Here is an 11,991-nt window from a genome sequence, read left to right as displayed (position 1 = left end):
ATCGAAAGTCGTAAACAAGAGGTACTTCTCCAAACTAGATCTCTGAAAAGAGTATTGGCAGATACCCATGGAAGAATCATGGAAGGACAAGACGGCCTTTGCTTGTTCCAGAGGATTATTCCTATTTATGTATATGCCATTTGGACTCAAAACAGTTGAAGCAATATTTACGAGCTTGATGAGAAAGGTTTTGCATGATGTGCCTCATGTGGAGCACTACATTGATGATATCCTGGTCGCAACGGATACGTGGGAACAACATATGCGGGCCTTAGAGAAGCTGTTTCAGAGAATAAGAAATGCTGGGCTGACGGTCAAGCCCACCAAATATGAGTAAGGCTATAATGAAATGGATGTTTTGGGACACAAACTAGGGTCAGATCAAGTGAGTCCCAAGGAAGACATCCTAGATAAGACCCAAGCTGTTAGGCAACCGAAAACCAAAAAGAAGTGCAGTCGTTCTTAGGCTTAACCGGATTTTATCGGGAGTTCAGTCCCCACTATGCGGAAATTGCCGGGCCTCTGAGTTAACGAGGAAGGGAGCAAGTAACGCAGTGAAATGGGAGGACGCGCACGAGGTAGCATTCGAGAAATTGAAGAAGGTGCTATCATGTCCACCTATACTATTGGCTGCCGAGATTCAGAAGGAATTTGTGCTAAGAACAGATGCCTCGGATAAGGCATTAGGAGCAGTACTCCTACAAGAGAAAGACGGAACGCTCCATCCGGTGTTTTTTGCCAGTCAAAAGTTGAATAGCGCGGAACAAAACTATGCCACCATTGAGAAGGAATGTCTAGCTCTGGTGTGGGCCATAAAAAATTTCACATGTATCTGTTTGGCAAGCCCTTTAGAGTACAAACAGGCCATCAACCTCTAGAATTTCTGAGTGGAGCAAAGCTAACGAATGGAAGGGTGATGAGATGGAGTCTAATGTTGCATGAGTACTGTTTCCACATAGAGTACATAAAAGGAAAACGAAATGTAGGAGCAGATTTCATGAGTAGAGCGATGTGACGGAAGTGATTTTATGAAGTGAAACATGCACTATGGAACCAATGATAGCGGTGGTGTGCGAACTATGTGAGGTGAAATACAGACAAAATGTGAATGAAAGCGCGAGACAATTTGGTGTAGTCAAGGTGAGCCCAAATCAAGCAAGGAACGAGGACGGAAGACAAGCAAGAAGGACAAAGCCAAATCATGCGGTCGGAAGAAACGAGCAGTTTTTTAGAGGAAAAAACCCTTGAAAAGGGGGCCCATGTCATGAGTAAAGGGGGCACGAGGCGCGTGCCGAGAGGCGGAATGTGGCGATGGCGTGCTCGGCACGGAAATTCCCCGATAGTGTGTACCGATGCCACGTCCACGCACACCATTGGCCGGAGAAGGGCGCGTGCCAGGCGACCCGAGCTTCGGTGACGGACCCTAGGACAAAAGGTAGTCATTGTGCGGTGGAGTTGTCGAGGAGCAAGGTGGTGCAAGCCAGCGTCGCACCCGCGACGAGAGCAGCAGGGCCCCGTTCTGGGAGCAGCCGCACGAGAGGCTCGGGAGTGTGGGTCGTCGACCTTGGTGTCATCCTAGTGAGGCTCCCCGAGCTTGCAGCAGCCTCATCACAGCAGTTCGCAGGGCACCTACGGCACTCCCACAGCTCGGCAAGACGACGGCGACCCACTGACAATCACCAGAGAGCCACATCGGCAGTTTGACCCGGTGGCACCAAGGGGAGGCGAAGAGTTAGTCCTAACTGGACGAGACTGATGTTCTCGACGAAGGGCCGGAGAATCGGCGACGAGGACGACTAGCGAGGCGGTGGATCGACGACGACGACCCTAAGACGTCGACAGTAGCTGCGACGACGGGGCCGAACGTCGACTTTGGCACTGAATCGAGGCGACGAACACACTCGAAGTAAGAACGTTCGATTCGGGTAGCGAGACGAAGACGCCATAGTGGCCAGACTTTCGTGCTAGTAGAGCTGGGCTTAGGTTGAAGTGGGTTGTTAGCTTGGCTTGTACAGCTTAGCACGTGTTCATGTTTCTTCTGACTGTAAATTTTTGGGGTGTTAATATTGTTTGCAGTGCTGTTTTCGATAAAGTTTGTTTGCCGTGACGCCACGGTCTCCCGCCTCTCCCACTCTCCCAATTGCACTCCGCACTGCAAGCGCTCCGAGATACGTGACAGTGCACTTTTTCAGCAACCGGTGTGATCAGGTGCTGTGGATATCTGGCTACCTTCAGCCTCTGTACTTGTTTGGCGAATCTTTCTTCCATGCGGTGCGCGTGAGGCTTCTGCAAGGCGTTTAGGAGACACATTTTGCTCCACAGACCTCTTAACCAACTTCGTGTGGCCGACGCAAAAGGCAACAAGGGTTTGCTACCACGTGGCTCGTAAGCCCAGCATACATGGTCCTGCCGAAACATCAAGTTTAGGTACAGAAACCGCAGCGAATGCTGAAGCGGCACCTCGAGGGTGATAACGAGCGGCTACTGTGTGTGAACACATCCATAACATTGTTCATATCGCCTTCAAAGCTACCCGGAGCGCTCCTGTGTACAACGAGAGAGTCATCTGCGAAACGGAAGACTTTTGAATTATTTATCAAGTTTGTCAACCAAAAGCCTATCAAAATGCGCCAGATAAATGTCGCTTAGGTTCGGGGCTTAACTAGAGCCCATGCTAATACCCTGTTTTTGGATAAATATACGCGGCCATTGCAACGAACAAAGGTAGATTTTAGGTACATAGACAGCAAGTCCTCAATTGCCTTAGCAGACAACGCCGCGGAATTGACGAAAGCAGTGGCTCCATGCAAATCAATACACTCTTCTACATATTCCAAAAGTCAATCATAAGGTAGAGAGCAAAACAGGTCTTTCACATCAATTGAAAAAGGAAATAGCGGCAAATTTCAGTTTCAGTTTCAGTTTATTTAGCAATCTTTTTTTTTCAGCAATCGTGTTAAAGCACAATGTTAAGGTACAGGTATTGGAGTTAGTACGCAACAATTCAACAACCTGCTCCGAGTTCTTGGTGTAAAACGGGTCGCACACCTTCACCTTCAAATGTTTCAGTTTGCTCAGCAGAAAGACCGTCATTGATTTCTCCCAGGTACCAGTCTCAGATACGACGACATGGAAGGGCATGTCACCCTTGTGTATTTTGGCACTGAAAAACATATCAAGCCCAAGCTTGTCGGTACCGTCTGTCAGCTTCACCAGGTTGAAAGCTTGAGATCATTGCAATGCTTCTTAGCTCTCTTACTGACAGAATTCGAAGCAATATTCGATCGGTAATAAAATAAACTGGTAATAGCTTCAAATGCCTTTAGGAAATATATGTCCTTCGGAAGTACAGAAAAACCTCGCTCTTTGTCCGAAGGCACTAGACACACTTTGTCTAAGAGATGAAGCGACTTTCTTGACCGGTAAGCGCGCTCAATGTCTTACTTCCTAGTAACATATCAACACCTTCCGACACACAACGTTCTTTTTCGTTGTCCTGTGCTAAATTAGAGACTTGTCTCACCAGCAACAGTAGCTTCGGGGTGAATAACCTTGGTTCAAACGCAAGTTGAGCTCCATGCTTGAGCGTCCGCCTAACGTAGTCTGGTTGAAAAGGGACGTAATGAGATATCGAAGCAATGATGGGCGCAGAAGAGTGGCAGTAATTTCCTACATGCACCACAAGGCTTACTCTCTAAAAAGATTGTTGAACGAGTAGGGGTCAAAGTTGTTATGTTGCCCGTGAGAAGTTCTGGCGGCCATGCATTATTACTTCGCCAGTGAAGGAGCCACGAATGGTGTGTGTAATCAGCCATCTAAACAAGTTTGTGCATTGCTCGGAGGGTGTGGTGCACAAAATTCCACTTTCATGTGGCTGAGCTTATGTAGGGCAGACTGAGCGTTGTCTTCATGTCCGTCTGAGTGAGCATTGCAATAAGGTGCGGGAAGGTGCGGGTGGGCATCTTCAGAGCGCTGTCGAGATTGTGGGTGCGAGCCGTTCCTTGATAACACCGTGATGCTGTATCGGGACTCGGACAATAACTCCAGACTGATTGTCGTAGCTGCTGAGATGAAGAGGGAAGATTTCATTGCATTTAGCTCACCTTCGGTTGCCTAGCCAAGAAAGGAGCTTCAATTTTTAGAATGTGCGCATAAAGCAGTCACATAGTGCTCGCCGTGGCACCACATATGCTGGTGCAATCGGGGTGATGTGTATAAACAAAACAGCACAAGAGGGCGCTGCTTTGTGTTAGTATGTCTTTTAGATGCGAAGCAGCTCTTTAACTAGCCTGTGTAACGCTGTCCCTCCGTCCGCACAAACGCGAGGCAACGCGCTTCCCTCGGCGCAGGTGTTGGGGCGGTGCCAAGTAGGTCACGCCGCAGCTGGGCGTTGACGTCACGCTCCCCTCGCATGCTTCCCTCGCAGGTGCGCGCGTACGTCACTCTCTCCCTCACCCACCGGAGCGCCCGCAGCTGCCGGCTCCAACGCCCGCTCCCCTCCCGTGTCTGCGTTTCAAACAAACGTTTACACCAGTAAACGCTACACCGATTTTCGCTTCAAACGAATCTTCCAGCGCTCACCGCAGTACCCGCGTTAGCGCCGTTCAACCCGTGACTCCACCCATGCGCAACGCTGCTGCTTCGCATCCCATCAGGCTTCCCTTCGGGGAGATGGTCCAATTTTTTTTTTTGTGAAGTCGAGTCAGAGGAGCGTGACGGCGCGTGTACTTAGCTTCGCCGTCATTTTGCTCTCGATTTGAAAGAGTTTTCACAAGTAGCGCTTATTACAAAACGTTAACTCCATGCAATTTCCTGCACTGGCATGGGACGCTACATCTCTGCGCCGCGGTGAGTGCACCACTCTTTAGTAAAGCTGTCAAATACAATCTGTAAACCTGCAACGTGGCAGCAAAGCAGGAAACCTAGTGGTCTTCAGCCTCTTTGAACAACAAAGGCACTGCTTGAGCGCTTAGCAACACAACCCACTGCCCACGCCTCGCAAAGAACGAAACTTGAACTGTAGAAAATGATCCGTACACAGTCCGCTAGCTAATGAAATCCTATCCGAAGCCTGTACTTCCCATCATCGCAGCGCCAGTTTCCTCTCTAGGTTATTTTATGAAACTCTATGCATTTTCCTCTTGTTTTAAATGCGAAGCATTTCTTAGCGAACCTCTGGCACTTTGAGCGTTTCTATCTACGTATCTATCTATCTATCTGGCCGCCTACGTCTGGGTGCTCTCATGATCTCCTCCTTAACTTGGTGTAGACTAAAATTTGCATGGGAGTGTAAGATGATTTGTCGAATATGATGGCCGGGTTATGACATGAATAACGTTAAAATCCTGCCGCGTACGTCGTCAAACACTTTCCACTAGACACGTGTGGCACATACCCGTTTACCACGGGCCGCGGTGTACGGGTATGCGCCACAGGTGATTGACAGTTTATATCTACCCAGGAACGGCGAGAACAGACATTGGTAACTTACATACTAGGGCGTTAAGGAAAACCAACATCGGCAGCGTTGACTCAACCAATGGAATAAATGAAAATTAGGATCCCAGCAGGAATCCAACCCAAGCATTCTGCGTGGCAATCACGGCATTCTGCCACTGAGCAACGCCAGGTCTATAAACTGATTCGGAAAAAGCCTACGCAGGCGTAATATCGGTGCAACGTCAATTGTAGTTGTGGTGCTGGCTATCTAATTTTACAAGAAAGCAATAAACACTACAAGATGCTCCTACGATGTGTAGTCCTACGAAACAGGCCTTATATCACATTAACGTCTGTAGTTCCAGTGTTGGCTACGCTTTTATAGCAGTCTAATAAACGTTATGTTTGTATTTTTATGATTCAGCAAGCTATATTGAAGCATTGCTCGACCCTGGAGGAATACATTAATGAAAGTTACACATGATATCCACATCACCGCACCGTAAAGTGCACTTCGTCCACCAAGACGACGCAGTGTCCTCTTCATTTCTTACGAGGCTGGGCGATGGCTTCATGCTGACCGAGGATGATGCCAGATTGATTGACAGCCGCCTTGTAGACTAGGATACGTAGGCCACATACGCCCAGGTAGTCTACGAATACGACAAACACCATCCACTGATGTTGGTCTACATAGCACTATCCAGGCCTACCAGCCTCGACGGCCTATACCTCACCAACGCGAAGGGTGGCTTCAGGTTCCGACATGTCGCCGGCTCTGTCGACAGGCAATTTGTCGACGAAATGAAAGAGGCATCCACGAATGCCAACAGCTCTACTATACCACATACTTCACTACACATAGACCCCTCGTCACCACGATCACGACCGCGTCCCATAACATGTCATGACCAGCTGCTGGTGCTCACTGATCATGGTGATGATGCCCTTGTTCAAGAACTGTCAAGAACGTCTTGCAGACATTCACACGGGTTGGTGAAACGTGCGTGCGTTCTCGGGACACGTATAAGCACTACATATCAGCTTACCGCTTCTGGTGTTGGTAAGACCCACGTTGCCATTGGCAGCGTTACCCAACCATAAACAACACGTTATATAATACATATGTGGCTCTTCAACATATATATATGTGCGTATAAAATTTATGCAAATCTTTAGCGTCATTTTGTAACGTGTCGCTCAGTAAAAAAAAGTCACGCCACAGCCACTTACCCGCCGCATGCTTCGCATAACATCGACTCCCACGGTGCGTAGGATCTGCCGAATTTTCATCTGAGTCTATTTTACTGATCTTCGTACCCACCCCCAACTCTTGTCGTATGATGACGCCATAACGACGTCACAGCTTCTGGCAATCTCTGTCGTCATGGTGACGTCATTCACGGCGTCACGTTACGTTGAGGTCACGTGGCTTTTGGTACGCCGGCTGTACAGACACGTTCGGTTGATTATCACGGGATAGGGCTCCGCCTTTTCGGTGTTTATATTTCTTCAGAATCGGCGGGTGTTTATTTTTGGCAGAAATTCGGCGTTTATCGGATTTTATTTCTCGTAAATCCCCAATTCTTCGAAATTCGGAATTTTGCATTATTCTCAAAACCCCAAAATCTTAGATCAATTTATATCTGGATACTAAAACACCAAAACACACGAAAGACATTTTATTTGTTCTAGAGGGTTGAATGCATAAAAACGCATACACACAAGTGAACTATTTGAACAGAAAACACCTGTATTCGTGCGTATAACAACCTTTTGCTCAAAGCCTATTGTAAAACACGCAAGCATACTTTGAGGGTTTGCTGTCAGTGATCCGCGCCGCCTCGTCGTGAGCCGTCTTCTGCCAAGAGCAATGCACGGCCACAGCAATATTCTCGGTGACAGACGGCTCGCCATTAGATGGAAGAGGCGGCAATGTCGGTACGTCTTCTCGTGGTCCGTATACTTTTGCTCACGCGTGTACAACCGACAAGTATTCATACAGATAGACCAGGAAGGCATCATCTTTCTCATTGCCCTATACGCCAATATAATAGGTTACGGATCACTAGTAGGAAAAATAAACATATGAAACTTACAGACACACACACTCACATCAGTTGGCGACTGCTGCTACGTGTGTACTCGATCATGTGGGGAACACGTAAGCCTCAAGTTGTTACATATGCGGCTCCTAATTAACTCATATATTTTTCTTATACGTGCCAGCAAGGGCTGCCTTTAAAGGTACAGCATACAAGAAGTGAGAAATTTAGAGTTGTATGTAATGTGGTTAAAACAAGTGGTAGCGGATTAGAGCAGTGTAGAGCCCCCATTCCTTGCTGTGGTTTACACATTGTGTCTGGAAATAGGGTTGACGATCTAGAGTACCATATGCTAAGGGAGAGCAGTGAGCCGTCCCGAAAATAACGACGAGCGTAGTCGAAGTCCAACGTGTCGCAAACGTATTGTCGATGGAGCCCAGTTAATCAGCTAAGATTCGCTTAAAACATAATGAAACTCCTCCTTGGTTCACCTGGCTACATTCCAGAGTTCGGATGCTCATCCAAATAGCCTCTCTTGTAACCTAAACAATGAAAACGTGCTGCAAAAAAGTTTCACTTTCATCATTTAGGCAATCGTGTTTAGAATATAAAGAAAATGCTTGGATTGATGCCGTTTAAATGTCTGCTACGAATTCCTCACCAAGCAAAAGAAGCACTGCTGATAGCCGTAGCACGGACGCTCAGTAACGAGCGGCCTTGGTCATCGTAATGAATTGATTAAAAATCTACGCAGAATATTCTTGTGGCGTTGTCTAGTTAATGTGTAGAGTTTTATAGTATTGCCACAGGCGCTCGTTTCTTTCTATTCTAACACGAAAGTGTTTTATGCTGGGGTCCACCACGCCTCCAGTGATGTATTTCCGTCAGGGATATGACGTTGTAAAATATAAAGACTAACAGTGGGCAAAGAAAAAAACCAGACGAAAAAGCTCCCACCCCTCGCTCCGCAGCGCGCAGGGCGAAACGATTCGGCCACGGACGGCACGTTCTTCGCCATGTTAACGGCGAGCTATTTAGATACACCATTTGCCAGTGGCAGTACTGAGAGATCGGTATAACATCCGCGTGTTTTCGTTATCACTAGCGAGATGACGCGAAGAGCTCGAAGAGCGCGCTGTAAAGGTCGTCGCCGTTGCGACGAGCGCCGCCTCTACAGGGCGTGGTTGCTAGTGCGCGCGCTTATCTCGTGATCGCAGTGGTTTGTACGTCTTGCGTTGAGAGCACGAAGGTCAGTTGCCTCACTGCAGCGGCCGCTTTTGCGAAAGGAGCGCGGTGCTCACGCAGAAATAAGTTACAAATGTGACAGTTGGCGGTCATCCTGCGTATGTTCGTTCCGTGCGTCCTTTCTGCAGCGCGTTGCAAGTTTCGAGCTGCTTGCCGTTTTTCGCGCGACATTACAATTTGTTGCTGTAGCATTCATTCCTTCGCCCTTGAGGCGAAAGAATACACAACAAACGATCAACTACGTCTGTGAAGACACGTTTCACTTTCGTGTTATACCGATTCCTATGACTAGAGTGTACTAGAACAGGGGAGTGCTCGGAACGGCCGCAGCACCAGTGTACAGAAAGTGAAGCCCAAACAGGGTCAATCCACGTGCAGCGCTGCGATCGGTAGTCTGCAATGCGTCGTCGTTTAACAGTTGCGCGCGGCTCCGGCAAAGTGGTGCAGGGGTAGAATGCCCGCTTCCCACTCAAAATGCTCGGGTTCGAATGACAGCTGTAGGTAGTGCGTTTTTATTCTTAGTGTCCCCTTTTATAGCTGTGTTGTTTTTTACTTTCTTTCTTAAAACTAGCTTCTGTTGCTACGTATTGCTACAAAAAGTAACGTAAAATGTGAAATCTTGTTTTGACTCTCGTCTTCGCGAAAATCTCGGAGGCCATACTTTACGTTTTTGTTCAATCCCGGGCGGTGCGCTGCAAATAACTGCGCTCGCTCTCAAATTTCTTCTATTTTACTTCACATTTTGCGTTACTTTTTGAACCAACACGTAGCAACTTAAGCTAGTTTTAAGAAACAAAGGAAAACCAATACAGCTACAAAAGGTGACACTAAGAATAAAAAAACCACCATCTGCAGCTGCGATTCGAACCCAGGCCTTTTGAGTGGGAAGCGGGCATTCTACCCCTGCACCATTTTGGTGGAGCCGCGCCCATCTCTTAAACGATGACACAATGCAGACTACCGATCGCAGCGCTGCAAGCGGATTGACCCTGTTTGGGCTTCACTTTTCGAAGCTCGTTCCGGTCACTCCCCTGTTCTACTACACTCTACTATGACAGAGGGATCAGCCGTTTTTTTTTTTATGTTACCGGCCCATTACACGAGCAACTATTGTCTTGCGCAAAATACTGCCGAATGACTGGGAACCTTCCAGATAATTTTAGAATCTTTCGATGAGATTACGCGCACTACGCGAACTTAGAGTTTATTCTCGAACTTACGCGGCCGCTGGAGATAACGCTGGAATCTTTGATGGCACATGTGCACATGCGCTTGGCGGATCACTCGACGGCCGACGACTGTTTTTGCCGCTATCAGTGAACTGCTTGTACTTCTCATTTTCCGGACACAATTTCGCCCAAATAAAGATTTTCGTCTGGAGCACACCGACTGCTGCCTTCGTCAACGCCAGGGGCACATGACAGTATGCTGGGGCTTTCCCTCGAGCGTTGTCGGCCGGCATCGGTACAGCGTCGTTCACGTTCTTCGTCAGCGTCTCGAACGGCTCCCACAGCGGCGGCATCCTGCGACTACCGAAACGCGACATTGGCGTGAAATGTTGCCTCTAAGTTATCCTGATGAGTTAAACCCTCCATGTCGAAATTACATCTTGTCCTCGAGAGTACTTGAATTCTACTTCTCCGAAATTCAACGAAGCCTTAACAGAAGGTGTCGTCCTTTTACGTTTGTTCTACGCGGCGTGTAGAACGCATTCCTTTGCGACACGTCGTCCTCATTTGGAGATGCGACTTAGAGACTTTTGCCATTAGTGCGCACTATTGTCAAGTAAAAGCCCACAAACACTGAGCTGATAGGAAATTAGGCTTTTCCAGTTAAAGTTCCTTTGTATCACTTCTGTTTGAAGTACTTGCTACACACGATTGCTTTGGCGAAGGTCGTACCGTATTTAAGGAGACGTTGGAAGCGGGGCATTTCGACAGGAATTTCACAAATGTTATTTTAACCTCCTTACGAAGGCTCGCTACCAGCAGATAACGATGCATGTAATTTTAGGGTGTCGTTGAATTGGGTTTATGAAGAGATGGTACAATAATTGCGCAAATATTTACGTTGTAATTGCCGTTAATCGCTCTCAAAAACACTGTAATTATAACATTTCCACTTCTTTGATTTGATGCATCATCAAATTATGTAAATGTGGCACGTTATAGAAAGTCGATCATAACGCTCGTCCCAAAGGTGATATGGTGCAGATATATTAATGTTTTGCAAGAGTGGGTGCATCGCCCAGTTAATGGCGGAGGCCCACAAGCATGATCCGGTCTTGCGGGAATCCTTAATCGTCATCTATTGGTGAATGCCTGCTCAAAAATGGCGGGCTACTGTTTTCACCCGAATGACCAACGGCGGTGTATATTTTGGTCAATGTATGCAGCGGTATCTCCAAGTGCTCGCAACAGCTTGTATATGATTGGCTAGCCAGTGTCGAACCCTGACAGCACTCGAGAAATTTTAGAAAAGCCTCACGCCATAGTCACGACGGTCACTAATGTGCATTTTGTAGTATGTCTTCTACATTCATAATGTTTATATCGTTACGCATCTTGAGGGCTGGCAATCAATAAAAAAACAGGTGAGCTTTGTGTTCTCCGAAGTGTATTAAATGGCGCTAGCCCCTGGGTTTGGTACACAGAGGAGTGCGAGGAGGGCACAAAGAGCACGTTACACGCCACCCGGCGCTGACGTCAGCACGGAGCCGGCGCGGTGCGGAGCTTAGGGGAGGCGAGGCACAAACTGCAGGAATGATGCCACCCTTCTCTAACTCTAATAAGAAAAATTGTTGGGGTTTAACGCCCCAAAACCAGGATATGATTATTAAGGACGCCGCAATGGAGGGTTTCGGAAATTTCGACCACCTGTGGTTCTTTAACGTGCACTTATACCCAAGTACACAGTCCTCAAGCATTTTCGCCTGCATCAAAAATGCGGCCGCCGCGGCCAGGATTCAATCTAGGCAGCTTTCGGATCAGCAGACGAACACCATAACCACCGTGGCGGGTATTCTCTAACTATGAGTCAATCATGCGTTTACTGATGAGTCAATTGTTGCAGAAACGTTGTCCTCGTTACTCTATCGGGAAGCTAGCTATGGGTTTTCTACAGAATAATTAGGGCTATAATTAAGGTTAATTAACTATTTTACCTGTGTCATGTAGCCCTACGCTTAGGTACTACGATCCCACCGAAAGTAAATTTTCTATGTTCACTGTTGGTTTCTTTGGTATCGATGGGCACCTATCGC

The sequence above is a fragment of the Rhipicephalus sanguineus genome, chromosome 3, assembly GCF_013339695.2.
Source record: "Rhipicephalus sanguineus isolate Rsan-2018 chromosome 3, BIME_Rsan_1.4, whole genome shotgun sequence".
NCBI lineage: Eukaryota > Metazoa > Arthropoda > Arachnida > Ixodida > Ixodidae > Rhipicephalus > Rhipicephalus sanguineus.
Note: the sequence above shows the minus strand (reverse complement) of the source record.